The sequence below is a fragment of the Plectropomus leopardus genome, chromosome 8 (genome assembly GCF_026936395.1).
Source record: "Plectropomus leopardus strain MGB_pleo_1.0 chromosome 8, ASM2693639v1, whole genome shotgun sequence".
Classification (NCBI taxonomy): domain Eukaryota; kingdom Metazoa; phylum Chordata; class Actinopteri; order Perciformes; family Serranidae; genus Plectropomus; species Plectropomus leopardus.
The window spans coordinates 22544721-22572562 of NC_142183.1; the positions used below are offsets into that span (position 1 = coordinate 22544721).

General features: G+C 42.5%; 1 long non-coding RNA gene across 2 annotated transcripts in view; it reads right to left on the reverse strand.

The window, feature by feature from the left end:
* Positions 1-27842, reverse strand: part of LOC121947727 (uncharacterized) — a 137064-nt gene that overhangs the window by 83404 nt on the left and 25818 nt on the right. For both annotated transcript variants that reach the window (XR_015777280.1, XR_015777279.1), the window contains exons 8-11: positions 18674-18809; positions 8098-8159; positions 3320-3412; positions 2953-3103 (exon numbers count right to left, since the gene is read on the reverse strand). This is a non-coding gene — a long non-coding RNA (uncharacterized LOC121947727). The remainder of the gene's footprint in view (positions 1-2952; positions 3104-3319; positions 3413-8097; positions 8160-18673; positions 18810-27842) is intronic.

The following is a 27842-nucleotide window of genomic DNA, read 5'->3' on the forward strand; positions in this document are numbered from 1 at the left end:
TGACCTCTCCTCTCCAATATGTTTTATTTCTTCCACTGTGTGTTTGTGTGTGTGTGTGTGTGTGTGTGTGTGTGTGTGTGTTGCAGCAGGTGTGAGTGTGCGGTCTGAGGTTCGTCTCCTCACTGCAGCAGGGCCCTGGGATGAGTCACTGTGTTGCCGTGGGGACGCTTCCTGCCCTCCTCATAAATATGGCAAATCCTAAAGTGCAGAAAAATGTTCCTTTTTGAAAATGGGCAAGAAAAAAAATGAAGGGAACAAATATGTATGTATATGAATATTTCAGCATTTATATAAGCTCTGAGAGACTCCAAGGGTCTGTTTTGGAGTCACTGTAAGGAAATATTAAAAAGGTTTTATTGTGATGCACAGTTTTGATAGGTGTAGATGCACAGGATGTATTTGTGCAAGTGAGAAAAAGTTTTTAAAGGCAAAGAAAGACAGAGCTCAAAGTTCATACAAGTCACGGAGATGGTGTGCTTTTTTGTTAAATAAAGGCAAAGAGGTTGGAGGGAAAAAAGGAGAGTGTATCCGTGGGCATTGCTTCAGGGCATCACACTCTGAGTGCCAGAGAGAGAGAGAGAGACAGAGGAGTAGAGGAGCATCCTGTCACCTATCAATCTCTCCTCTTCAGGTTTTATTTACTTTACCCTTTTTTCCCTTCACCTGTTTACACAAATTGTTTTTCCTTCAACCTCTCTGCTTTTCAAATTATGCATTGCTCAGTGTGAATGTATGTTATTGTTGTGGAAACTCAAGAGAGGGGACCACGAGGCCCCTAGACTACCAAATCTCCCTTTTTGTCTTTAGGCTGTCAAAGTTATCGCTGTCAGTTTTCATTTACTGTATAATAACAGTACAGTTTATGCCTGTATTAGTTCAGTGAAATGTGTGTTTACTACAGTATGCTCCCTTTTTCAAGCGCTTCTGAGCTTCTGCCACCATTTTCCCTGCGTTTGAAATTGTTTGTTGTATCCCGACAGAACAGATGATGGAAATCACTTTCTGCAGCACTAACTCTCGGTGATTCACGCTAACTGGAGCCTCAGAAACTCTTGCACAATCACATTTCCGTCGAACTGGGTGAGAAAGTCAAGAATTCATTTATAGTCTCTACCCACTCAATCTTTTTCACAGTCAGCGGGGACTCTGAAAAGATCACCAGTCAGTCAGTCACAGGGCCATCACAGATAGACAAACGCTCTCTCTCAGTCATATTCACATTCACATTCTTACCTAACGACGTTTCCTGGAGTGTGGGAGGGAAACAGCATCATGAGGAAACCCATGCAAACTCCACACAGGCTTAGAATCGAGCACTGTGAAGCAGCTGAGCAACCATGACACATTCATGACTGAATATATTTAGTTGATCAATGTATCCCTGATTTTCAAATCAGAACAGAGCAGAAAAACACCCTGTTGTTATTTTGTTGCAGTTACCTGCAGGAAGTTTTTCATCCAATGACACTTCAATGAAGCTGTTGATGTGTTGGCTGTATTCTAATTTTATGTCACCCAGCACCTGTCTACCATCACAGCAAGACAATCAGCCTAATGCCTCTGTTTGTTTTTGACTTTGTTTCTTTTCAATTAGTCAGTGGAGAAAGTAAAAAATTCTATGTGTGCAGATGAATTGAACAATATGTTGTTTTGGGTTGGTTTTTTTTTGCAGTGTAAAAACAATACTTTGTGGTTTTAAATGGTATTATATACCATGCTATTTCTTGGCTCAATAAATTAATACCCTGAAATGTTGTTATCACAGTAAAGATGCAATTAGGGGTCAACTACCAAAAATTTTAGTTTTAAGCCGAGACCAATATGGATATGGATACATATACTTTTTATTATTAAAAACAGCCTATATACGTTCATGTAGGGTAAAGCTGTATGCAATCATTTACAGGGTGTATAATCAGTGCTTAAATAACAGCTAATAATGACCAATCACAGCTTGAAAATGAAACAAATGCTGAGGATCTGATATGACTAAAATGTTAATTTATAACTAGAATATACCTGGATATTCCTGGTATGTGTCGGATTAAACTAGCCCGGGTGTGCTCCGTGGTGGACTTCGCATGCAGCGGAGACGCAAAGAGTACATGTACGAGATGTTCACAACAATGAAGCTTTGTTTACACAGACATTTTTACTTTTGAAACACAAATAGGTAAAATTTATAGGAGAGAGTAACTGATCCCTTTTTTAGTATTGACCCTTTCGATGCCAGAATAAATGTTCAAAGCAAAAACATGATATGTAAAGTATTAATATTTTCTTATTGATCTGCCTACGCCACATTTTCCATTTTTTCAGGAGGATTTTGCAAAGTTCCAAAATCTCCCTGATTTTTTTAGTCTATTAAATAAACAAAATAAACACACAAAATGTCAAGAAAGGAAATATTCTTCGACACATTTTCCTTATACAACACCTTCTGAAATCAAGTCTCTTTCCCTGAAACAAAATTGCTTTGTGAACACGCTGTTTTTTTTCTCGCAGTCTCTCTCTGGCACTGCTGGCCTCTTTGTGCTACTGGGTTAGCTTGCTAAATCAGAGTCTGTAGCTAAATAGTCTTGCATACTCAGACCAATTTCTCACATTGTTTCACCCATTTTTTTGAGGCGAAGCATTACATTAGCAAAATAAAATTACAAAAATCAACCACCAAAAAATAACTGGCAATGTCCTCAGCCAACTGCCGATAGCAGATATATCAGTGCAATCGCCTAACTCTAGTCAGATACAATCAGCAAATATCTTAAAGTAAAGTCAGCTAAGACACAATCCATAGCAGTAGGTGGTAGTAGTGTGTCTCTTAACTGTTTGAAAAAACATATTTAAACAACAAGGAAGGAAGGAAAGTGACCATAACAGAAACATTGGAGGAAACTGCCAACATCCATATGCACAATTAGGGACGGCTAAGTAAAAGTAAAGCCTTCTTACCTTGCTTGAAGATTTGCTTTCGTTTCTCTCCATACTGGTTTTCAGTTGAAGTCTGTTCCCCTTCGAATACGAAATGGGAATCTGTCATCATCAACAGCGAGTCGGCCATTTTGGAGGGGTAAAGGTAAAAGTACCATCCGCTTGCTGTTTACTGAAAAAGTTTAAAAAATACTGCTGAACTCACACAAAACACTATTCAGTGAATATGATTATAAATACAAAATGTAGTCTAGGCTATAAAGTACAGGCCACAGTCAGATAGAAAGGTATCTGACATATTTTAATTTGCTAGATACCATTAGGTTAATTATGCATCATTAGCTAGTGTTTTGGGAGCACTCTGTTCGCGTAACATTAGCCAGCATACCTCAGACTGGATGATTGTGTAGTTAGCATTTTGCTTGTAGCTCTGGGGGTCCTGTACTCCACCATTTGTAAACTGGACATCGGCTGCTAAAGCCTGACAAAAAAGCAACAACATCATAATTACCACTTATGGCAGCAGAAACTGCTGTTGCTGCTGCTCTACACAAGTTACACTGAGGTCTACCCCTTTCCACCCAAATAAGCATGTGTATGTGTGTTTTTTAAATATGGGAAAACCAGCTAAAAGAAGGCGATAACCTTGTTTCCCTTTGCCAGTAGACTGGAGCAGTGTACACAGCTCTCAGTGTTTCCCACAGATTGCCAGTGTATGTGTGGCGGTAGCAGACGATGGAGAGGGGGGTCACAGCTGATCACATCGATGGATGAGAGAAGACATTAGCAGATTTTTTGTCAGTGAAAGAGAGTTAGGCCCAGCAGAGTAAGCAGTTTAGTTTTACTGTTTCACAGACAGGCCAGAAAACAGGTTTGTAGCCTCAAGAGTAGAAAGCAGCATGGAGGCCGGTACAATTGGTACAGTGGTAGCTTCTTTTTTATATCTCTTACTTAATCAGTCTCGCTTTCAAACTTGGTGCATACTAATTTGAATTTTAATATTTACATAGACATGACACTGGCGCTGAAACTCTTACATAACTATTATGAAGAAAGGATATTTCCTATTTTTTCAATCTATACCTTTAATCTTATTACATTGATAGAGATAAGATCTAAAAATCCTTTTATTGGTAGTGATTGTCTTCAGAAAAAGCCAGAAAGATTGAAATTGTTTGTGTATGTAGGTCGGGATACAATTAAAGATAAGTGCCGTATGTTATTTTTTAACAAAGTCAGCTCAAATTCCATCAAAAAGATCACTTCACCTCCTATTCCCCTGGTGTCTGAGAAGCTGTTGGTGTCTGCCGTCTCCAGTTTGTGAGACTTTGGGGGACAGATGGAGGAATCCCTTTCTCATCGCCCACCCCTGCTTCAGCTTTCATCCCTCGGGAGGACTCACATCTCCCTCAACACAGAGGTGTTTTCAAATTAAATACTATCTAATGAACTGGAAAACCTGCCCCCACCCTGCTGTGTGTGTGTTGGGGAAGTGCTAGAGAGCGGGACGAGAAAATGAAAGAAAAACTGTGTGAGAGATTAAAAGAGAGGTATTTGCATTGCAATCTAGTGATTGCACAGCCTGTGTGTGGCGTCATGAAGCGTGTGTTCGTTAATTGTATATCTCTGCAGTTCTAATTGCTTTAATTCCCTGTAATTAATCAGTAATTGCAGTGAGGAGCCACGCACAGCTTCGCTCTGATCGCAAAAGAACTTTTCAATATGGAGTACATAAATATAGATGAGAGAAAGGAACCGACGGAGATGGTGTGGAAACAGAGACGAAGGGAGGAAGAAAGAAAGAAAGATAAAAGACAGAAGAAAGAAAGAGAGACAGAAAGAAAGACAGAGAGAGAGAGAGAGAGAGAGAAAGAGACAGCCTACTATATTTAGTATTCTCTGAAAGGCCCATGAAGTATATGGCAGGGTCTCATTTCTCATTAATGTATTCTGATGCGAATGAAAATGAGAGATTATGGGTGAAAGTGGAGCAGTCCCTACAGACTTGCAGCAGTGCCGCAAGTAAATCCCCACAACTCAGAGGAGAAACCTTTTTATTGCACTGACACTCAAAGGTTTGTTCACAAAACAGTGAGCACTGTTCTGGCAACATTTTTACTGCACCTCCTGTTTTGATATTTTGTGGTTCATGTGTTTCTGTCTTTTAATGTCTCACTTGTTCAAAAGTCTCCACGATGTGAGTGTATCTCGCTTTGTGTGCACCCGGGAAGGGTGTGGCAGCTGTTTCTAGGGAGATCCCTGTCCCATCGGTCCACCAGATAGAATCCCTCCCACTCACCATACTGTTGCAAGGTAATCCCCTCCTCCCTCGCTCTCTCTCTCTTACTGTACCCTCACCCTGCCCCCCTCATTAATTCCCAATTAAGACAGCAGCCCACCCACACACACACCTCCTTATTGCACATATTGCACATAAATGCTTTTTCTGGTCAGACTTTTAATTTACAAAGGTTTGAGCTGAGGCTAGCAGACTCACTGAACTGTGTGAATGTGTGTGTGTGTGTGTGTGTGTGTGTGTGTGCGCGCGCGTGGACGTGGGGTTGTATGCGTATGTTGTATAATGATCGTTTCTCTGTTCCTTTCTCTAACCCAGGATGAAAGCAAACCTTTGTCATTCTCGATCGTTTTTTAAATGAGAGTTGGTGGCTGGTCTTCGGTGACCTGCTGCGCCCCTCCCTCCTCCTCTGCCTTCTATCTGCCCCCTTACACCTCCCCACCAAGCCCCCCTTCCTCATAAACGGCCCCAGCTCCCTCGTAACAAGCTGGATTCTCATAGATCTCCATCAATTTGTGTCACACCAGGGATTCCCTGAACAAAGTTGCCTTCGCCACATCACCCACAACAACTATGCATTATTAAGGCTAGAAAAACAGCCTGCAAAGTGTCTGCCAGAGCCTTGGTTACAGAGCTAAAAGATACAAAGATGAGCGGGAAGCAGGAAGACAAAACAGGGAGAAAGACAGAGGGAGAAAGAGAGAGACTAATGATAAAAGGCTAACATTTTAAATGCCAATGTGGCCATGCATTCCTCAGGATGTTAGTGATTTGGCTGTTAAGCGTAAAGCTCGCTCTGCCGCTCTCTATACTGTGCATTCATTTAAGAGATTTCCCAAGATGCATCTCATCCACGAGCTGCTCACATCAGCGTGTGCGTGGTGAGGCTTGTGTTGATCTCTAAATGGTAGGACAATACCATTAAAATGCGGCATGTCAAAAGGACCCACGGTGGAAAAAGCACATTTAAGGAGCTTCATGTTCAGCTACGAAGAGCGTGCTGCTCTGTGCCATTCACACCTGCAGAGGCTGATATACTGGTATCACTGTGATTCACTGTGCGTCCAGGAAGGGCAATTAGGAAAAAAATAACATGTCATGTCGTCTGACAACAATTCACCTTTAAACTTAATTCACGGCGTTGGGATCTTTTACAAATCATACATGATTCATGAGCAGGAGAAGCTCTCTGTGGCACATTACAAACTGGACAACCAGGCTCTAATTTGGGATTTAATTAAAGGAAGTCAACATGAAGAAGCTGCACTGACAAAAAAATGGAAAATATGTTAACTAAGAGAGTAATTCATTGAGTTTTTAGCCACTAATGAGTATCATTTAACTGCAGCAATGAAAGGTCATGAACCTCCACATGTATCCATTTGACCATAAAATCACTGTACAGATTCATTTTCAACCACTGAGGAGATCCAGGATTAATAATGAAAAATAAAAACATAAAAACCACGAGATGAACTCACCCTATGTGAAATATACTGTATATAGAGAGGATGACAATAAAATTTAAGGACCTCCTGCACTCACTCCTTCACACATCAGTGTGTCCAAAACCACGACTAGTGTAAGTGCTTGATATGTGGAGCCATTTCTCTTATCCATCAGACATGATGGCAAAACATACATACGTCAGATATTATCAGTATCAGCTGTCTCAGCAAAAGCCCCAAAACAACATATGCTCACATTCAAGTGACATTTACCTTTCATTCTTGCAACATCGTTCAGATTACATGCACATGGGGATGTTGCTGGACAAAGTGAGATGGCTGGCACAGCAGCAGACTTCTACTGAGACCAGCTGAGAGGGTATTTTTTAAGCAAAAGTTTGGGACTTTCCAGACATGTTTGTAACAACAAAACCAGGTATTTTAAACCTACACGTTAGACTGATGTATGTACGCATACCTGTGAAAAGTAATGCACCACAATTCCTATATAACCCACATAATCATGAGCCAGTGAATTTATGTATAATCAACATCATCAGTGAGGCTGTGGTCATGTGACCATTGCACTGACGGGAGTAAATGAAGAATGTAGAAAGTGAAGTGAAAATCCACTTAAGGAGGAAGGTTAGGATGAGGAATTGGGCAAACCAACACAGGACTTTCTCCCTGGAGACCAGTGCTTGGGTCTGTGTGAAACCAAATGAACTCTGAGTTATTTCAAGGTATGTCGTCTCTATGTTTCTTTTCTTAAACCTAACCCACTCTGCACCAGTTATTGGGTGCTACTTCATTAGATATTAAACAAACCGTTGTATGCACATTTTCGTAAGATATACGAATTGTTGAAGAACTCTAACCAAGTAGGTTTTGTGCCTAAATATAACTTCACGTTAACCACAGCGTCCTTACAACATAAAATTGAAACGTAAAGACACCTGAAGTTTAAAAATATTAGCTACATATGAAATGTACAAATGTAATATATCTGTGGCATGCCAAAACTAACAATGCCAACATTTATTCTGGTGATGGGTTTGCAGGGTCTATGGATGGTTCAAGAAAACATCCGACTTAAACACTAGTGCCAGGAGGTTTGAGTTTTTATCCGTATAGCCGTGTATGAAACCCTAAATGTATCAAGTTGAGTTTTTAAATATTGTTTTTTCAACTTTTAGGGATATGCACCCATCAAGTGGAAGTTAAGCAGTATGCTTCATTATCATCCCAATTTTATTCATTTGTTAATTTTTTTAACTGTACTATTTAACACAGTTTACTGATTTTTCTTTCCTGTTTCCAACCAACAGTCAGTGTTGGATTGAAAATGTGTTTATTTTTGAAACTGTGACAACAAAGATCCCCTAACACCTTAGGTTGTGTCGTACTTGTGCTTCCTCTTACCTCTTTGTAGAATGAATGTCCTGCTGCTGCTTCCCCCTTCTCTGTTTAGACCAGTCACCAACCTGCAAATAAAATATATATGATCAGCATCATTAACTGGCTAACTGGTTGTCCTGTGTTCAAGGATCTTTTTAAATGCATCCACATGTTATTATCACAAATACACTTTTCTCTTTGACATACATATATCTGCTTCAGGGCTACATGCCAACCTCTAAAAATAATACTTACCTGTCCTGTACCTGATCACACCAGAAATACACTGATCATCTATACATTTATTCATGTATCTACCTGTTGTACTTGTCAATCATATTTGATCCAACCTATTTTATGTTATGTTTTTTTAAAAATCCCATTTAAACGTTTGTACAAGGTGCTTGATGTACTTGAAATTTGCACTCAAAAATTAATTAGAGGGTTCTTACAAGACGCTTCATGTACTTGAATTTTTGAATTCAAAAATTAATTACAAGGTTCATACGAGGCATTTTAATGTACTTAAACTTGGCACTAAGAAATTTAAGAACTGGAATATCTTGAAAATCAGTTTGTTTTTTTTATTGGTCCTTGAAAAAAAAAGTACTTGAATAAAAAAGAGGATCAGCAGAATGAACTCAAACACCCAAATTATAATAACCAGTTAATTAATAATAACTTAATTGTAGGCCCTGGTAGCATGTTTATGCTCCATTTACTCAGTTTGCCCAATTCTGTTGTAAAAGCAAATTCATGCTTTTTGAAGGCCAAACACCCCTATATCCTGCCAAATCTTATCAATGTGTCTTTTTAACCCAAACCACAATGTTTCCCTAAAACTATGTTTGTGCCTACACCTAGGCCCCATCGTAAGATAGTTTTGAAAAATGATATTTTCCTCTACATGTTAGCCTCTACAAATTGAGTTTGAGTCCCTAAATCAAGATTTTTTTAAAACACGCTCAAAGATGCAGATTTTTCAAACATTTGGTTACTGTTGATGTGTTTGGACATGTAAAACAGAGCATTTAGGAAACGATGATGAAATCTCCTTAATTCTGACATGCCCATTGTTGCTTTGTGTAATGAGCGCACGCTAGAAACAACAGTGGCGGTCTAATGACTACTTTGCACTAAAATGTAGCATTGCTGCACCACTTCACAGACAAATGGAGGCATCTGTTGCACCCAGTGTTTTTGCCCCATCTCAGTGTCCAACACGTTCTCATCCCAAGTTGTCACATATTGTAGCTTTGCAGTGGACTTTCACATCTACATATTACAAGTTAGCTTTTCCTCTGCGTCTGATATTTACGTTCCAGGATGCCGCTACGATGACGTAAAAGAATGCACAGGGTGGGATGACACTGCACGTGCATATGTTAAAGCACATAGAAAACCGAACCAGGACGTGAAAAAAACCATACATGCTGGTAGAGATGGTTAGAATTTGGGGAAAAGGGCACGTGGTAAGGTGTAGACAAAAAAAACATACCATTCAAATGGGAGGCGAACACCTGACTGCCGCATTACAGTCTGGCTTTGTTCAACCCGTCCACCTCCTCTCCCACCCACTCTCTAGGCGCTCTTGCACTCCTTGTATCACATGGTTACTGGCAGCGTTTCAACCCAACGCCATCCTGTTGCGTTTCATGTGCACGCAACTGGTTCTGTCTGACCACAGACAGCGTGTAAAATAACAAGACCAGTTATGTTTCGGCCATGTCCTCAGCTGACGCCGCCCAGCAGCATTGCCTGTTAGGCAGCAAGTGCCTTTTGGCATTGTGCACTTGCGCCATAAACACTGAGAGGGCGGCACTATTTTACAGGTTCGGAATGAGAACAGGCTACAGTGTCTGTTTGGATCAGGCCTGGTCAAACCAGCAGATGGTAGGACACGGTACAGAGTAGGATTGTTGTTGTTGATGAAGAATGAAAGGAACATTTTGGCATGCCAAGAGCATCACTCGTATGTTTGAGTGAGTTCCGTCATTTTTATATTGAATGAGTCAACTAAGATCTCCATTAGGTGTTTTGAAAAAGTTCATGTCAAGACCGCTAATGCCGGTGAGCATCTGGAGTCCTTTTTGCATTCTACTGTGGACAGAAATAGTTTGCAAAGTGAAGGTTGTGTCAAGAGAATAGTTTTTTTTAAATGGAGGGGGAGAAAATGTTTTCACAATATCTCTGTACGCGTAGATGGATCATAAACCAAAACTGAACCAGTGGTGTAAGAGAGGAGCACCACATCGGTAAATGTGTTGCTTCTCCATCTACAATGCAAACGCTGTATTTTTCACTTACTTTGGAGAACTTGTTGATGGGTTGGCAACATGATCATCCACCTTGTTTGTTATCTCCCGTCAATAACATGGCCCTGCTGGCACATGCACGTACGCAAACACACACCTCTCTCAATTCACACTGCACCTTTACCTTCTCGACAGTCACAGTAATAAGATCAAACTTGCTCGGTGAAACCCAACCTTTGTTTTATTCGATGGAAGCATGAAATGAGATTCTATTAATACCTGCAGCCCAATTGGGTTGGCTGGCTGACTCCCAGCGGAGGCAGCACTGAAAAGGTTAGGTGCGGCAATTATGCAGGTGGAGTTGCAGAGGAGATGGGAGTGAGGAGGAGATGATTCTGCCTTGATCACTGGCTCCAAACAAGGTGTTATCAGCTGCAGCAGAGGGGGGGGATGGGGGGGGGGGTCTGCCAGAACGGCGTTAATGACTCGCCTTGTTTTTTGAAGCGAGGAGTTGCCTTTTCAAAGGCAAGGCAATTAGAGGGGGACTTGTTCTGCTGTGCTTAGGCTACTGCAGTGACTTAGTAAAGCTGTCACCTACTGGCCAATCAATACTGGACAGGAACGACTGGTGAAATACACATGCACACAGCAATATGATGCAATGGCTGCACCACAAACAAACACAAACACAAACACAAACACACACACACACACACACACACACACACACACACACACACACAAACACACACGGTGCACCTATCTAAGCAAGCTTTTTCTGTGCAAACGCACTGTCTAAACACAGATATTCCCTCTTTCTCTTCTCATCAAGATGACACGCATGCATTGATGTTGGAGTGCATGCGTGCAGGATGACATACAGTATAGTTATATGTCTGAGTGCTTTACATGGCAGCCACGCGCAGTATGTGAAGCACAGGTGACAGATAATTGGAACCCTTCAAATCTCATTATGCTGCCTTGCTCAAAAGAAAAGAGAAAACATGGAGAAATTTGCCCCCTCTCGCTCCCCAACCTCTCGCTTTGTCTCTTTGGATTATCCGGTAGCGCAGCAACACACCCACCATTAGTTTGCTGCTGCTGCTGACCCCAGTCATTCATTTAATTGGCTGTTAATTGCTATTCTCTCTACAAGACACAATGTATATGTGGAGCTATATTTAGGCTCGCCCCTCGATGGCTCTTCATGCTAAATTACAACTTTCAGCCAGGCGCTGAAGGGCCCCATTGTGGCCTGTCGTTGTCCCCCTCTGTGACTGACTGACAGGCCAGGGAGGGGGAGAGACATCCCTCCCTGCCTCTTTCTATCCCTCCCTTCTTCTCCTTCTCTTCTATTAGCTGTTGTACTGTACAGTCTGACACCTGGATCAGGCTGTGTGTCACTCCCTCTGTCCTCGTCTGTTTGACACAACAGCAGAAACTTTTCATCTGTTGCCAGGGACGTCTTGAGGACTTCACCCAGTCAGTTTGTCACCAGCTTCTGCCTGCTGAGAGAGATTTTTCATTTGGCAGATTTTATAGCATGGACTGTGAAAAGTATTTTATCATGTGTGACTCCTTAATTTCTCACTCTTTCTGTTCTATTTCTCCAGAATATCTTAATGAATGATTTCCACACAGAACATCAAAGGTCCTGAAATTGGTTATTGTATTTCTCCTCCCTTCTCTGCCCCTGCACGTCCACTTCTGCAGCAAAGAGCAGACCAGCTGCGTCTGAGTCATGTGGGATTGCAACACACACACACACACACACACACACACACACACACACACACACACACACACACACACACACACACACACACACACACACACACACACAGAAATGTTTGTGACACAGATGTGAGCTTGATGGATGACATGGGCCAACTGCTGACGTCATCCTGTGGAAATCCCGGATTACTCAACCCCCCCCCCCACCTCCCCTCTCATCTGTCCATATCTCATCTGTCCTTCTTTCTGTTTCTCTTTCAATCTTATTCTCACCAGCAGGACAGACAGAGTCACAGTTTGTCCAGGTTAGACGAAGACAGGAGGGGAGAGTGAGGGGAGTCAGGAGGAAAGTGGGTGAGGTGGCGGGGCGTTGGGTTTCTGATTTATGGCTCTGACTTTTCATTTGTAATACCCTGATTATCTCTGGGGAGCTGGGTGGGAGGACGGTGGGGGTGGAGGAGGGGTGGGGGCCGGCTGCTGGTGAGAGGCCTGAGCAGCTTAATAATGTGTACATGCCCACAGCGACGGGGGGATATAAGGCAACAAAAATGCTGCCCTCTTAAAATGAGACGGGGAAACGCCGGAGCAGAGCAAACTTCTGCTTTCAGCAGATTTAATTGTGAAACATCGTGCCTTTGATTTCACCTGCTAATCACTTTTGTTCTCCGTCATGTTTCTGCCATCATTAAGCATCTCTGCACCTTTTTGATAGAGATTGAAGGTGATAAAGACTTCAAATTAATATGCACTTGTATTGAATTCCTCCCTTTTGCTTCCTTAGCTCTTGCAGGATGTGAATCCAGCGAGACAGTGATGAGATAATTAGTGCAAAGTCTCTCCTAATGACAACTGCTAACATTAGTTACGAGTCCCAGAGACGCAGGTGTGTCATCGGAGAAACAGAAATTTGCAAAGTGAGATAATCTCCTCGCTAGTTTCTTTATAATTCAAGCATCAGGACAAACTGTATTATTGGAGCGATAATGCTACTTTTGTGTGAAATGGGACAGATGATGTCTCTTTCACACATAAAATGATTTTCACTGGGTAAAACCACTTTTTCTAGCAACCATTTGCTCACTTTCTCTCTCGCGTTCGCACTAAGGCACATGCACACACACACAGCTGTTGAACACACGTAGGTAAGCTCGGCCCTGGAAATAACACCCTCATCATCACCGCAATCGTCCTAATAATCATCATCACAAGATACACTGTTGTTATCGTAATCAGATCTGCGTCGGTACACAGCTTTAACGAAATGCAGCATGAACCCTGCTCATAATAATTGGTACGGTTGTGCAGGCACGTTAGCCGGGAGTGAATCTCCAGTTTTCACACGGTGCTATTATCCCCGCACATAATACCTTGCTGATTATCCATTCAACGAAGGCGTAGCTATCGTAACTGTTATGATAATAGCACGCACGGCTGTGATAATCCACACAACCGGTGCTCCCTCGCTCTCTTTCTCTGTCAGATGCTAATGATGATAGTGGGTGGCCATGCACACAAACAGCTATGGCTCTCCTGGTTCAGCGACGAGCCAATTGAACGGCACGCCGCTTGGTAAATCTGTTTGACCCCAAACGACGCGGCGCCGGACATGCTGGTGAGAGGTTGAGGTTGGGGGGCTCATGCGGCTCCTTCTCAGCCGTGCGGATCACATCACAAGTGCGGATTAGCTCATTTAGCTGGATTGATTAAGTTAAAAGGAGACACCTGTTTACCCTACGGCCTGTTAATATGTTGCCATGACAACAGCCAAGGACCCAGTGTCTCCAGCTCTGTCTGTCTATTTCTCACTTCCTCCTCAATCTCTGCGCTTACTCCTCTGCTGGGGAGGCTCTGGCTCTCCTCACAACACACGCACACACGCACGCGCACACACACACACACACACACACACACACACACACACACACACACACACACACACACACACACACACACACACACACACACACACACACACGCACACACACACACACACACAGATGTCTCTCCACTGAGTCCCTCGATCTGAAGTTGCTGAGGTAAGAAGATCAGGTTTTCCACTCAGTGGAGCGAGAGCGCTCTCACCTCTTACCCACAATCCACCCAGCAGCACCTGTGTGTGCGTACGGGTCTGCATGTGTGTGTTTATGCATCTGTGTGACATTTCGGGTCCAAGGTGGAGGAGGCTAAAGCGCACAGGTGCATTTCACATATCCATAAATCGTTTTTGAGGGTTGTGGGGATGTGGCGCGTATAAATCATTAGGTTTCTTGTGTTGGTAGTCAGATTTTTCATTCAAATAGCTGCAAAGAAAAGCAGAGATGAGCAGGGGTAATTAAATGCATCATTCCAGGTGGGAAATACCCAATTTTAGTCTCAGCATGATACAAAAGTTTGCAGAAGTGGACACACCGCAGGAGGATCACTTGGCTGTCTTCCTTCTCATCAAAGTACGTTTGTCTTCATCCTCTCGACTCTGTTTCCCCCCCTTTCTCACTCTCTTTCACTCTGTTTCACACCTTACATCCCATGGTGGTTGACATGTGCCTCTGTAATGTCTCTGACTCTGTCTCTTCTGCTCTGCCTCTCAGCTCCATTTTAGGTCAACTGTCTAACCTGAAACAAAGTGACGGTCCCCCTTCACACCTTTTTACATAGCTTTCTTTTCTTCATTTCCTGTGTTGCCGCTGTCTTTTCTCCTCTAGCAGTACTTTTTTTTTTACATTAGTTGTCAGTCTGTAGTTGCACTTAGAGTATGTGCGTTTTGTTGATCTGTCACATTTCATCTCCTCCTCTCCTCTCCGTCTCCCTCCTCTCTCCTCGGCTGTTTGTTTCTCCCCTTGACTCTGGCAGACTCATTATCTTTGTAGAACAGCAGTGTGCGTTCGTCAGCAGTGATTAGCAACGTTTCATTCTAACATCGTTAAGGAAAGACAGTTTGATATTTGACGAATGAAGATATGGCATTCTCTAATCTTCCACCGCAAAACTGTGTCATAGTAGATAGAGGCTTCGGTTAAGTTTTCCATAACATTAAAGCTTGCATTGATCATAATCCAATTAATGAAAAAAAAAGAGAAACGGACAAAAAGGACAGGGGAAAAAAGAAACGCTTGCCTCATTAAATAGAAAGAAATCAACTGTAATCAAATTGCTGAGTTTTCAGAACTGATGAAGTGTACAAATTTAAAGATCTAATGAAAATTCTTGCAGTTAACATAATTAATTTGCAGTCCTTTTGATAAGTGGTAATGACTTGGAGATTATTGGTTTAAATGAATAGTTCTGTTGTACAGCTACGGCGGAGGAGAGAAGTTGATGAGGAGGGAGGACGGGGGAAACACTATCCTACTTTCAAAGTTCCCGAGGAGATGAAGCAATGTTTTTAAAAACACCATAAGACAATTAGACTCCTCTATAAACTAATTACTGCTGCTTTAATTCCTTTTCAGATTAAACTGCAATTGTAATAAGACGGCGTCTCAAAGAAGATGTTTGTAAGCAGGGAGGAAAGACACATTTGTAATTAAAGGTGGAATAATATTTTTTTTTCTCATTAAACAAATATTTGTGCAGGAGATAAAGGTGCCATTCTGAATTCACTTGTAGGTCTGCTGCTCTGCTCTCCCTCTCTTTCTACAGCGATGAATTAGAGGAGATGCTGCTTTGCATCGCCTCCAGAAACAGACTAGCAGCCTGCTAACAGGAGGTGAGCCGCTCAGACGTCTTCTCTGACAAGATATTAAGACACAATGTGATGAGCGAGGATTGTTTTGCTCTGAGGCTAAAAAGTGGGACACTTAACTTACAAAAAAAAAGGGAACTTTTCTTTTATTCCTGCAATGTTATTATTGTGAGAAAGTGGCGGTAATATTATTGCTCAGATCCACCGCAGGCTTTTTCCCATGCTGTCAGCTAATGTTGATGATGCCCTCCCCTCAGTCGTCGCTCCACACAATAACAGCATCGCCTCTGATGGACTCAAAACAACTAGTTTCAGCACGACTGACTCTCTCTTATCATAATTTGATTATTTTAATGATCTTGTTACTAAACCTCAGACGCTGCACTTGCATACACCCGGAGGGAAGCCACGGTTGAATGCATTGTATGAATCTCACATGAGGCTCGGGAAATGTCCAAGGGTGACAATACACAGCGGTGTGTTTACCCGTGTGTGTGTGTGTGTGTGTGTGTGTGTGTGTGTGCGTATATTAATGCACACATGCAAATGCGCTTGTGTGCTAGTGTGTCACTTTCTGCAGACAAACAAACAAAACCCAGTAGCAGCGACCACAGAGCAAGGTTATGGAAAACTATTCAACTATTCACATAAAACAGCCCAGTGCATTATCAGTCAAACACTAGAGCCAGAGGGGGCTTGATTGTGGCGTTTCATCATCACTTATTGAATTATCTGGATTAATTTAACGCATTTAGGCCTGTGTGTTTTCCCCAGCTCGCAACTCTCCCGTCTCTTCGTTAGCGATAATTATACTAAGTGGGTCATCTCCTCCTGAGCTCCCTTTCTTTTCTCTCTCCCTACATAGTATTAGCATTTTCAACTTCTTAAACAAAGTTTGGCAAAAATCTAATGATATAAACGTTGTGATTCACTCTGCATTCTGTGGATGAAAGCCTTGAAAAACAGGCGGTTGACTCAGAAAGTGGAGGAGTGGAGCGAGAGAATAGCAGGGTTGAACTAGAGGTTTTCAAACTCACCTTTAATTTTATTTTACTTTCTCACACATTGCAGCTCTGAGTCACAGAAACTTGTGTGTGTTGCCCCGGCTGTTTTAACCCGCGTGGGCTTCCCTGGTCAGTAGAACTACTAATGCTGAGTTATAACATAATATATCACAACTCATGCTGGTGGCAAATGTAGCAAAGTAGGCCAGATTATGTAACAAATACAAATATTTTATCCCAGTGGTACTACAAAAAGGTTACAGCATGTTTCTCAGACTCTTAACAAGTCATTCCACGCAGCAACAAAACATTTTTGTTGTCTTGTCACCAGTTTTGCATAAGATTATTCTGATCTGGAAACAGCTCAAATAGCCAAGACGAAGGTCGCGCACTTGAGTTTGCCCCCAAAAACACACAAAACAAGTGAGTTGAGGTCAACAGCATAAGACACACTGACAGTAACATTGAGTCATAGTGCACATCCACCTCATGACTCCTGTTACCCGCTCTCGCCCACAGCAGCCTGAACTATTGCTGAGAATCCTCACAGAGGAAATGTGGCTGTTAAATCATTAGGCAGCTCATTAACACGCTGTTTAATTGGTGTCTAATTGATCATGGATGTTTTATAAAGCTGTGAACTTCAGGGGCGTGTAGCGGCATCGGCAGACTCTCGGGGGAGCCGTGGAGTTGACTTGAGTCTATGAATAAACTCGCAATGTCGATACTGTGCCGCACAGCTGTGTGAACCATTCAGCAAAAACTTTTACTTCTTATAAAAACATAAGGCGACATTCACACTGGAGGCCCAATTTAGATTTCTTGCTCAGAGATGATTTTTTTTGTTTGTCTGGCTGTTTTTTTTTAAGTTTCAGGTCCCAGTATGAACTGGACACTGTCCTCAACAATGTAACGCAGTGTCACACAGAGGTAAACACGGAGGCCACTTAAGTCAATTTTTAAGTCTATGTGCAGCAGAAGTCAGCAAATTTGTAAACAGATGATAACAAGGATGAGGAGACGATAAGTCAAATTTTGAATTATGGCCTTTTGTGCAGCTATGGCTCCTACTTCTGTAAGGAGGTGTGTGTGGATGTAGATTTGGAGCCAGGAATAGTAGGATTGTGACAGAAATGGCTCCACTGAAACAGATTACGTCCAAATTTTCAGGATGTCAAGGGCTATTTATAACTATGTCCACTGCAGCTGTCTTTCTTGTTTTTTTGTTTGTTTTTTTCCACCAAGTGACTCTAGCAAGCACAGAATTGTGACGAATCTCCATGTAGAGTTACATAAAAGTCGCATGAATTCCGATATAAATATTTACACTGAGGTCACAGCAGACCTGTATCTGATTTAGGACCACATATGAAAGTGGTCCAAACTTAGAACTGAAAGATGACATTCCATGTGATTTGTGCTGTTCACAGTGTTATGAAAAAGCCAAGCAGCCTCTGGGGATGACAAATAAAGCTTACACAGAAATGACGAAAAGTACAGTTCCTCTAATATCTACTTGAGGCTGGCTCCAAAACTGAGTACATCGTCATAAACCCTCATGTTGAAATACCAACTTTACAACAGAAATAAAAATGTCTACAGCCTGGTACCCATATCTCTAAAAATAATTTTAACATTCATGACAACTGTACATGGGTGAATTGTTATAGAACTCATCTGTGTACATTTTATTACGAGTTTGGCAAGTCCACGACAGGTGGATGCTGTCCATTGACAAATTGCTATCACGGCTTCAATGGTTAGGTTGGATAGGTAACGTAACCATGCCCTAATCCCAGATTGACAGACTGTATGTGACTTGGGGGCAGTGTTGCACAGTTCAAGTGAGATTTTGACTGGTGAAAATTAGCATTAGCTTTGGTACAATCACAGTTAAAAAATGGCTGTAAATGCATCGTGCTTACCAAGCTAGCAGCTAGCGTTGGAGTTATCTCCACCCTCTTGGTCCAAAAATCCAGGATGACAAAACTTGAAGGTTCAAAATAGAAGTCCACAAACCAGCAATTGACGTCATGGTGGCCACATTCATCATTTTGCAGTCTATGGAAAAAAAAATGAGATCTGAGTCATATATGAGCAAAAAAATATACAGCAAATATAGCCCTCAGTTTCAGTTCAGTCAATAAAGTTGCAGAACTTCTATATTTGGTTTCTTCATTAGAGTGATTCACAAAGGGCCAGTTCATTTCAATCTGATCAAAGCGTTTAGTCACCATGAGACAGGAAGTTAAAGTGGGAAAATGTGAGCAAAGAAATGATATGAGCAACAGCTGGAGGAAAGAGCTGTGACAGAGGTGTCGTATATTTTCACGCAGCCTCTCTTTCCCTCTTTTTTCCCCTCTCTCTCTCTCACACACACACACACACACACACACACACACACACACACACAAACTCCTCAGCTGCAGGAAAAACTCTCAGGTGGTCTTTTGGAGAAAGAGGATCCTGACTTGATGTTCTGACCTCTCTTCCTTTTAATATTTCCTTTTCTCTGTCAAAGAGTAATGATGAAAGGAGGACGCACTGGCGCTCAAACCTTGTACCACTTTTCAAATTGGTTTAATTCAGCTGAGAGTAACTTTCTCATGTACCAGATAAAAGAAACTTCCAATGTGCAATCCATATGCTCAAAGCCCCGACTGTACACTCTGTTACAGGGTTGTAGGCACACGTACATAATCAAGGTGACGGATGGTATCAAGAAACATATCACTGCATCACTTTCTCGAGATTTGCCTTCTCCTATTTTTGTGCTTGTTTTCTCACTTGGAGTGCTCTGCTGTTTCCCTCTGTCATTTTGTGACGGGAACTCACCTGTGAATAATTCATGAGGAGCAGCACATACGATTACACTGGTTAAAAAGTAATGAGGCGCTGCCATAATAAAAGGTTGTCTTGCATTGTTTTACCAAGTGTCTCTCACACACCTATGTCGTCGCTGGCCCCGAGTTCACATGAAAACACATCCTTGTCGCCCCTGACAGAGCGCTGCGTTAAGAGAGAGAGAAAACAAGAAAACAAAACCACGGCCTGTGGAGCAGGTGGTTAGAAAACAGGCACCACAGAAGCCCCCCCCCCACCAGCACAGCGCCGTGATCTAGCCCAGGCTATGAGCTGTCACTGGGGGCTTTTCATGTCTGAGCTTGGGAAAGATCAGTAGACTCCCCGTCTGAGCTCGGAGCCCTTTGATAATCGATGGAGCTTACAGTGGTGCTTTGTAACGACAGCGACCGTTCACGGCCCAATCAAACTGCACCGCTGTCCTCTCTTGTTTGTTCCCAGGATTGTGCGGGCTATTTCCTGTTTGACTTAAAATGAGGCCTTGTGTTTTATGAGCACGTCAGTGTTGACAGCGAGGAGATATGCCAGCATTACAAGGCTCCTCCTTTTTGAATTTGGTACAAAATCAGCACAACTCGGCATTGTTTTCTGTGTAGTTGGAACAGATGTACGAGGCTGACACAGTTTTTACATAACCTGTGCATACACTCTGTGACACGCTTTGACTTTGGTAACAATGAATCAACTTCTTCTTTACTCAAAGAAGACTTCATGTGCTTTTAGTCACTGGTCATCCTCATATATAAGATACTTAAACATTACAAGTGGCCTTGAAGTAAGAAAAATGCAGCATAAGTTGTAATGATCTATCTTAAAGTGATATGCCCAAAAGGCATTGCTAAATTAATGCAATTCAAGGTCAATTTGGGGTCAATAAAGACGCATTTTACCGCTGGAAAGATGGTCTTTTCACAAAACTGGGCTGTCTATGCAGTAGAAAGCACAAATACTTTTGAAACTGGTGCTACATGACCAGAGAAAACAAAGAAAGAGGAATGTGGCATTTGCTTTTGCTCAAGAGGCTGAAAACCTTCAACTACAAGAATGCACTGGGCCGCACCAGAAAAATAAATGCTCTCTTTGGTGATGACATAATGCAAACTTAACCAGTTTTCTACAGAAAACAATATGGTGGCTGGCTTGTAAACAAATGACGGTGAATTAGAGTTCAACATTAAGCAAAAACATGTTTCTGAAAACATTTGAGGCGAAGAATAGGAACACAGTAACAGAGTCTGCGTTCATATCTGATCAATGCTGCCAAGTTTTAATGCTTGATCTCAATATTTTCACCTTCCATTTTTAAAATGCAGGAAACAGCATGGCACCCACTTCCTGTTCACAAATTCCCATATTACAGCTAAACCGTGCACTAAAATATATATCTAAAGACATCTTAGGTCAAAAAACTTCTGTGATAGCATTTTTATCTTAAAGTTCAAACACATTTTTACTTTCAGCAAAATACACAACTATTCATATTATTGCCCTCTCCGATGCTTTGATGCTCCATCATATGAAGTGTCCATAGCTAATGTAGACAAATTGGTAGCAGAGAAAGAAACTACGCCACAGGAGTTTCTCTGCCGGTTTTAATACTTTTTTTCACCATGGAAATGAGAAACCATCCCAGCTGGCACCAGACGTCAATATGATGTCAGAACGATGTTAAATTTTGGGTTGGAATGAAAATTGTGTTGAAAATATTTCAAAAGTCTAGTATCATTAGATTTACACATTAAAACAATTTGCAGACTTTGGTTTTTGTTTCCAATACATTAAGATTTATGTTGTTATCCTACGTCAAGATGACCTTGGAATGAGATATTTGGAACACAGTGGATTTTACTTTAACATCAACGTCATCTTTCATCAGTATTCTACACTGAATTTACATTGGCATTGGACATCCTGAAATTTAATTTCGGTCACCTGATATCAAAACTGAAATTCATGTTAAGAGAGAGTTATTATCTGCACATCACGTAGGTACAAGGCTATCAAAAAACAGCGTACGCGAGGAAAAAAGTAACCGTCGAAATCAGTTTGACCTATGAAGATCCAGATAAGATCAAAACGCTGTCTTCATTAAACTTGTGTGGCATGGAGTAAGTGTGTAGGCGTTGCTTTTTGCCTCGAAACCAAAATTCAACATCAATATCAGCATCTAACAACATTAGTGGCCACTTGGGATTAAATTCCTACGCAAATCAACTGACTCTGACTTAAAAAACTACTGTTCCCTGACAACGAGGGAACTTTTGACACACAATAAGAAAGAAGGAATGAAAGAGTTTGATGATAAATTTTAGATCAATAACCTAAGAAGCCTTGGGTTAATTAAACTGACTAATTGGCTTGTGACCAGACAAGCTGTGCAAGAAATGGAAAAGAAAAACATGATTTCAAAGAAAATGTGTCAAAAATGGCCTCCGTCGTAATCGCAGGTATTCTCCACCTCCAATCTATTTCTGTCCCGCAAATTCATTATTTAGTGGCAGTGAATCTAATTAAGTATTGAACATGCACAGATGGTGCTCTTGACCTCCTGTGAGTGCAGTGTGTTGTATGTATATGCTGCAACAACTGACACACGTGTCTCTGATTGCATGTGAACATACAGTACTCGAGTCTGTCTCCTTGTTACTGTTGACTTGAAAAATGGCATTCACTGTGGACGCCAAGGACAAACTATTGTGTACGTATGTTTTCTGTGTGTTCATGTGCATTCCTGTGTGCGTGTGTTGTTCATGGCATGTAATCGTAGCATGATTCATATGCTGACAGATGAAGAGAACCTGTTCATTTGCTGTCCCCCTCGGTTAGATAGTTAATAAGCCATCATGCCGGCATCATTGTGACATTTCCACTGCCTGCTCTGTGTTCAAAACACACATGAATTTGTGACTCTGTGTGTGTGTGTGTGTGTGTGTGTGTTTTCCCCGCTGCTTTTATGGCATCCACTGAACAGGAGAAACAGTACAATGACACAAATAACATGCGTGGAGAGGGAGAGAGAGACCAAACTAATGGATGAAAGAGAACAGATTTATTGAATAGGAGATATATAAAGAGCCCATGTAGTGGAGGCGCACAGCGTTCACAGTGAGTTCACGCTCCCCAAGGTTGTTTTGATATTTCCAAGCCACTTCCTTCAATCTGGTTGCTTCTGTATTATGGAGCTATATGGAAGTATTGTGTATGTGTGTGTGTGTGTGTGTGTGTGTGTGTGTTCATTTACAATAAACAGTGATTGTGAGTCACTGCTGTGTATTATTGGTCATGTAATGTGTCCCCCTGTCAATGCCCATGTTCTTTCTTCCTGTCTCTCTCTTGTTCTCCACTCATAAATGGGTGTCACCAGCTGTGACTGCACTGGGTAACGCTGGAGATACTGGGAAAACTGGGAGCACATGTATCTGCATCAGGTGCCTTTTTTGTATATCCCTATGTAAAAAAAGAAAAGTGCTACTACAGTGCCCTCACACTAATTTCTCGGATGTATAGATGACACAAAGCTGAGAGTGCAGATGTGGAAAACGCTGGAAGAAGCAGACTAGGATTTTTCGGGATCTTGTTTAAAACAGGTAATAAAACGGATTGTGCGTGCTGCATCATAGGCAGCTGGACTCGCGTGCAAGTCCACGTCCAGTCGCCTACAATATAGCACTTACTGTGATCCGGGTGTGTCGGCGTTTTGTGTGTACCGCCAGCTACTCTGTCATGAATTGACGTTTTAATCTAGTTTTAAAGCGTCTTCTTGTTCTACACTTTCAGATTTTTTTTTACCTTCAAGTATCAACAAGGTCGAAGATTTTAGATCTTTAGTTTATCTTGCCTACTGGACTCTGGGTTGACGCTAGCTTAGCAGGTTTGTTTTTAGCCTGGTGGCTAGGCTAGCCGGTCGCTTCCAATAAAACTTTTAAGCCTTGAAGCTCCCACAATTTCTACAGACAAGCTGCTAGTCTGATGGCTTAGTGTGGATACGAGTGTCGATCATGCTATCTTACCGTTTCAAGGCTGAAGAAAAGCATCGCCGGTCTGGACGCTGAGCTGAGGGAGAAGGACGAGCTCGTTTTTGGAGTTTTCCTCTGTCGCCTCAGTCCAGGAAAAACACCTCGCGGTTCTGGACTCCTCTGGTTGCAGCAACCGGCATGCGACCAGTCTGAGACCCTCGGACACTGATGCCACTCTCCCGTGGATCGGATCCATCACTAACGGAACACCGGAGCTGGAGGCGGTTTCAGCGCTGCTGGCGGGAGCTGAGCCCCGAGCAACGGCAAGTTCGACCCCACGTCAACCGGAGCACTGCACTGTGGCCCGCCGGGAGAAGCATGGTGCAAAGCGCCCGTCTCCCCCTGCTCCACCTCACAACCTCCCGCTGACAAACAGGTTCAACATGCAGGATTTCCCTCCCACTGGAAGGAGGCTCCAAGTCCTCCGCTCGCCGCAGGTTGCTGTAGGAGGCCGTCAGGAGAAGCACCGAGGAACCACGACTGTCACCGCCGCCTCGCTGCAGCTTCCCCCGGCAACAAACCAACGCACACAGCGCTACCTCCTCCATCTACGCTGGTGGTCGGCGATTCCATGGTGAGGTACCTGAAGTCCAAGTAAGACCTAAATCAGAATCAGAATCAGAATCAGAAAAAGATTTATTGCCAGGTATAGTTAACACAATACGAGGAATTTGTTCTGGTGGGTTGGTGCAACATAAATATAGAAAAAGAAAACAGATAAGATAGAAGATACAAATATAAAATATAAAATATAAAAAGTATGAGTCTTACAGTGCAAAACAAAACAAGTAACACAAGTAACAGTGTAACAGTGCAAGTCTCCGACTTAGTTTGTGCCATTCCCAGCCTGCTGACAGCTCACTGCTCTGTTAAGAAAGTGGCTGCTCACATTGGCACCAACAACACTGCACGGCAACAAACCGAGACATTTCCATCCCGGGACCCTTTCCAACACCGAGGGGCTGAACGTGTCAGCAGGTTGCTGGCTTTACACAAGTGGCTTCAGGCTCAGCGTCGAGCTCAAAAATTTGGGTTCATCGACAATTTTAGTCTTTTCTGGTAGCGTCGTGCGTTTTTTACAACAGACGGTGTTCATCCAAATCGGTTGGGTTTATGTATGTTGTCAGCAAACATTTCTCATGGCACTCTGTCCCGCTCACCTGCATGACTGTTTACAGTCACCGGACCCGTGACCCCGCTCTGGATACTCACTCCTCATTGGTTCATCAGTTCTTGTTCTACGCAGCCATCTATTGTTGGTAACACCGCCCCCCACAGGCAGGGAGGAGAAGTAACCTCTGTCTCCTGTTAAAACCCTTAAAACCTAAAACTAGCGTCAGGCTGAAAAAGTATGCTCTCAGCGCGCAGCCTCCTTATCCAACTTAACATCAGTTGTGCACCAGCCTCAAACTCTGCCTGATGATGTTCTTAGCACGCTAAAATGAGCACTATTAAATATCAGGTCTTTGTCAGACAAGTCACTTTTAGTGAATGATTTCATTATCAAGGAGAAGCTTGATTTTCTGTCTTTAACTGAAACTCGGTTGAATGAAAATAATAGCACAGCAGCTCTCATCGAACCAGCTCCCAAGACCTTTAATTTTATTAGTGAGGCCAGAGCACCTGAAAAGGGAGGCGGAGTAGCCACCTTATTTGATGATGTCCACCAATGCAAAAAAGTCGTCAGATGGGAAGTTTGACTGTTTTGAATCTGTTGTTTCAGCTGAAATCCACCTGTCCAGCAACCTTAATAACTATTTATAGGCCCTCTAGTGCCAACAGTGCCAGACACTAAGGTGACTGATGCTCACTGACAGCCCGAAACTATTAGGCTAAATAAACTATTTTTTTAAGTTTTTCTAGAATATGATGCATTGCTGTAGTTTAATCTACCCAACAAGATATAAAGGAGGTAAATTTAGCACGACCTTAAAAAGCAGAAACAATTAAATGCACATTAGTGTGGCAGAAATATTATCCAAAAACATCACATATAATAGTAAAACACGACAGTAAGTAGCCTACTTTAAAGTAAATTCTGCCTATATAACATCTACTTAAGTACCTTTTTAATTACAGGACTTTTACTTGTAGTTGAGTATTTTTACACAAGTATTTTAACTCAAGTAAAGGATTTGAATACTTCTTCCACCAGTGCTTAATGTTACAGAAAAAAAAGTATGCAGCTTTAATTTTTTCCACCATAGTTAAATCTTTAAATGCATTCTCTACTTTATATGCTTGCAAATGTTTGGCCTTGTTCACGTAATACACAGTTGAAGGCAACATTTTCTGCCTGCCTCCAGCTCCTACCTCTTTTATTGCCATCCATCACTCTCTCTGTCTCTCTCCCTGTCGGCCTCAGCCTCTACTCTTCTCATTTAATGTCTGCTGTGGGCTGACCAGATCAATAGTCTAAGACAAACATGCACAGACATAAACACATACACACATGCACGCTGATGTACACACAGGGAAAGGAAAAAACCACACACACATTAAAGGAAAAGATCTGGGCCCTTCAACTGTAATCACAGGGGCTCTTACTGTAGGGATGAAATTGTTTCTCACCGATGTTTGATATAATTACAGCACCTGAAAAAAGACAGATACAGGAGAAAAAGTGGCTCGAATTGAGGTTGAAAAGCAACAGAAAAAAAACAACCCAAAAACAGGAAGATAGGTGGACTAAAAACCATCAATGCAGCCAACCAGCTGCACAGATTCACACAGACAGCATCAGCCAGAAAACACAGGGCCCGATTACCATCCTGTGAATGTGCATGACTGCAGTGGAGCTGAGGTGAAATGACTTGTGTCAGGTCTGCGGGACCACTAGTGGCTGACGGCCTCAGCACACACAGCCCCGAGCGGCCTGCGTGCAAACCACGCTCGTCCGGTTGCGTAAAAAAACTGATTATGACTTTTTAGCTTTTCAGATTTTCCCTGCCCCTCGCTCGGCAGCGGATGCGCCCAGTCACAGTTACTCAATCCCGGCCTCTGGACGATTAGGCACCATCTCACTCCAAGCATGACCAATTCTTCTGCTCCCCTCTCATACACTCGTCTCTCCCCGGCGAGGTCAGGGGACAGACGAGCCGAGGACTTCATTCCTTACGCTTCTGTCGTTTAAATCAGGTCAGATGAGTGTCATCCTCCCCTCCCCTTTAAGAGCATGGTAATCTGATTCTTTCTACTCATGCCTCTATCCGCTCTCTCCTCCTCTGCCTCTAACTCTCTCAGTTTATCCCCCAACTCTGTCTCTATGTCTTCATCACGGTTGTGTTATGATTGAATTATGGCCTCTGGAGTGGCTCTATAGGCCCTTGTGCTGTCACCAACAGACCTAAATCTCCCCTCCATGCTGCCCGGGCCGCTCCGTCTGCCTTTACACTATATACTCGCTCGTCCAGCTCTGCCCTGTCACCTCGGATCACAGAGTGAAGAATGAAGAGAAGGACAAGAGGAAAGAACACAAACACTGACCTCATGGCAGCTTCTTTGCCTGCAACATTTGTGTGTGTGTGTGTGTGTGTGTGTGTGTGTGTGTGTGCGTAAGTCTATGAGATGTGACAGAAATGTAGAAGTGTTGGTTGTAGGGATGCAGGGATGTAAAACAGTTGAGTGACGGCCTTTGAGGCTTTTCACCATTTTTAAATTTGGACCATTCTCTACATCTCTGTCTCATGTTCCTTTCTCTGTCTCTTGTTAGACCTTTTCACAAAAAGGCTGCACTACAGGGCCGCTACAAAGTCCCTTTTTCACACCGCTTTTGCACTTTTACAAAGAACCAAACATCATGCCGCTCCAGCGTGTGATTTTAGATAGCATGCTGCAATCCTGGAATCAAAAGAGGTTCAACAGGTGTGTAGTTTACAACAACAGCGCCCTCTGCTCAGAGGGCAGGGCTCCCGAATCTCATTGTTTATCTTTCAATTTGCAGACATTTATGGTCGCTGTTCTTTGAGTAAACTGCTAACTGCTGGTGCTGCTCCCGCGGTGGATGCCAGTCCATCCTGTTTAGACGGACACCATTACTAACTCCTGTAGAGGCTTCTCTTAGGACACCTTTCACATGTATTGAAACCTTTGAACCCTGAGTAAATTGGTTTAATTTCTTTCAAAAACATGGGAAAAAGGCAACAAGCAACTTGCCAAGAAATGTCTAAAAAACTGGGAAAAAAAACTTGTGGATTTAGAAAATTATTTGTAAAAA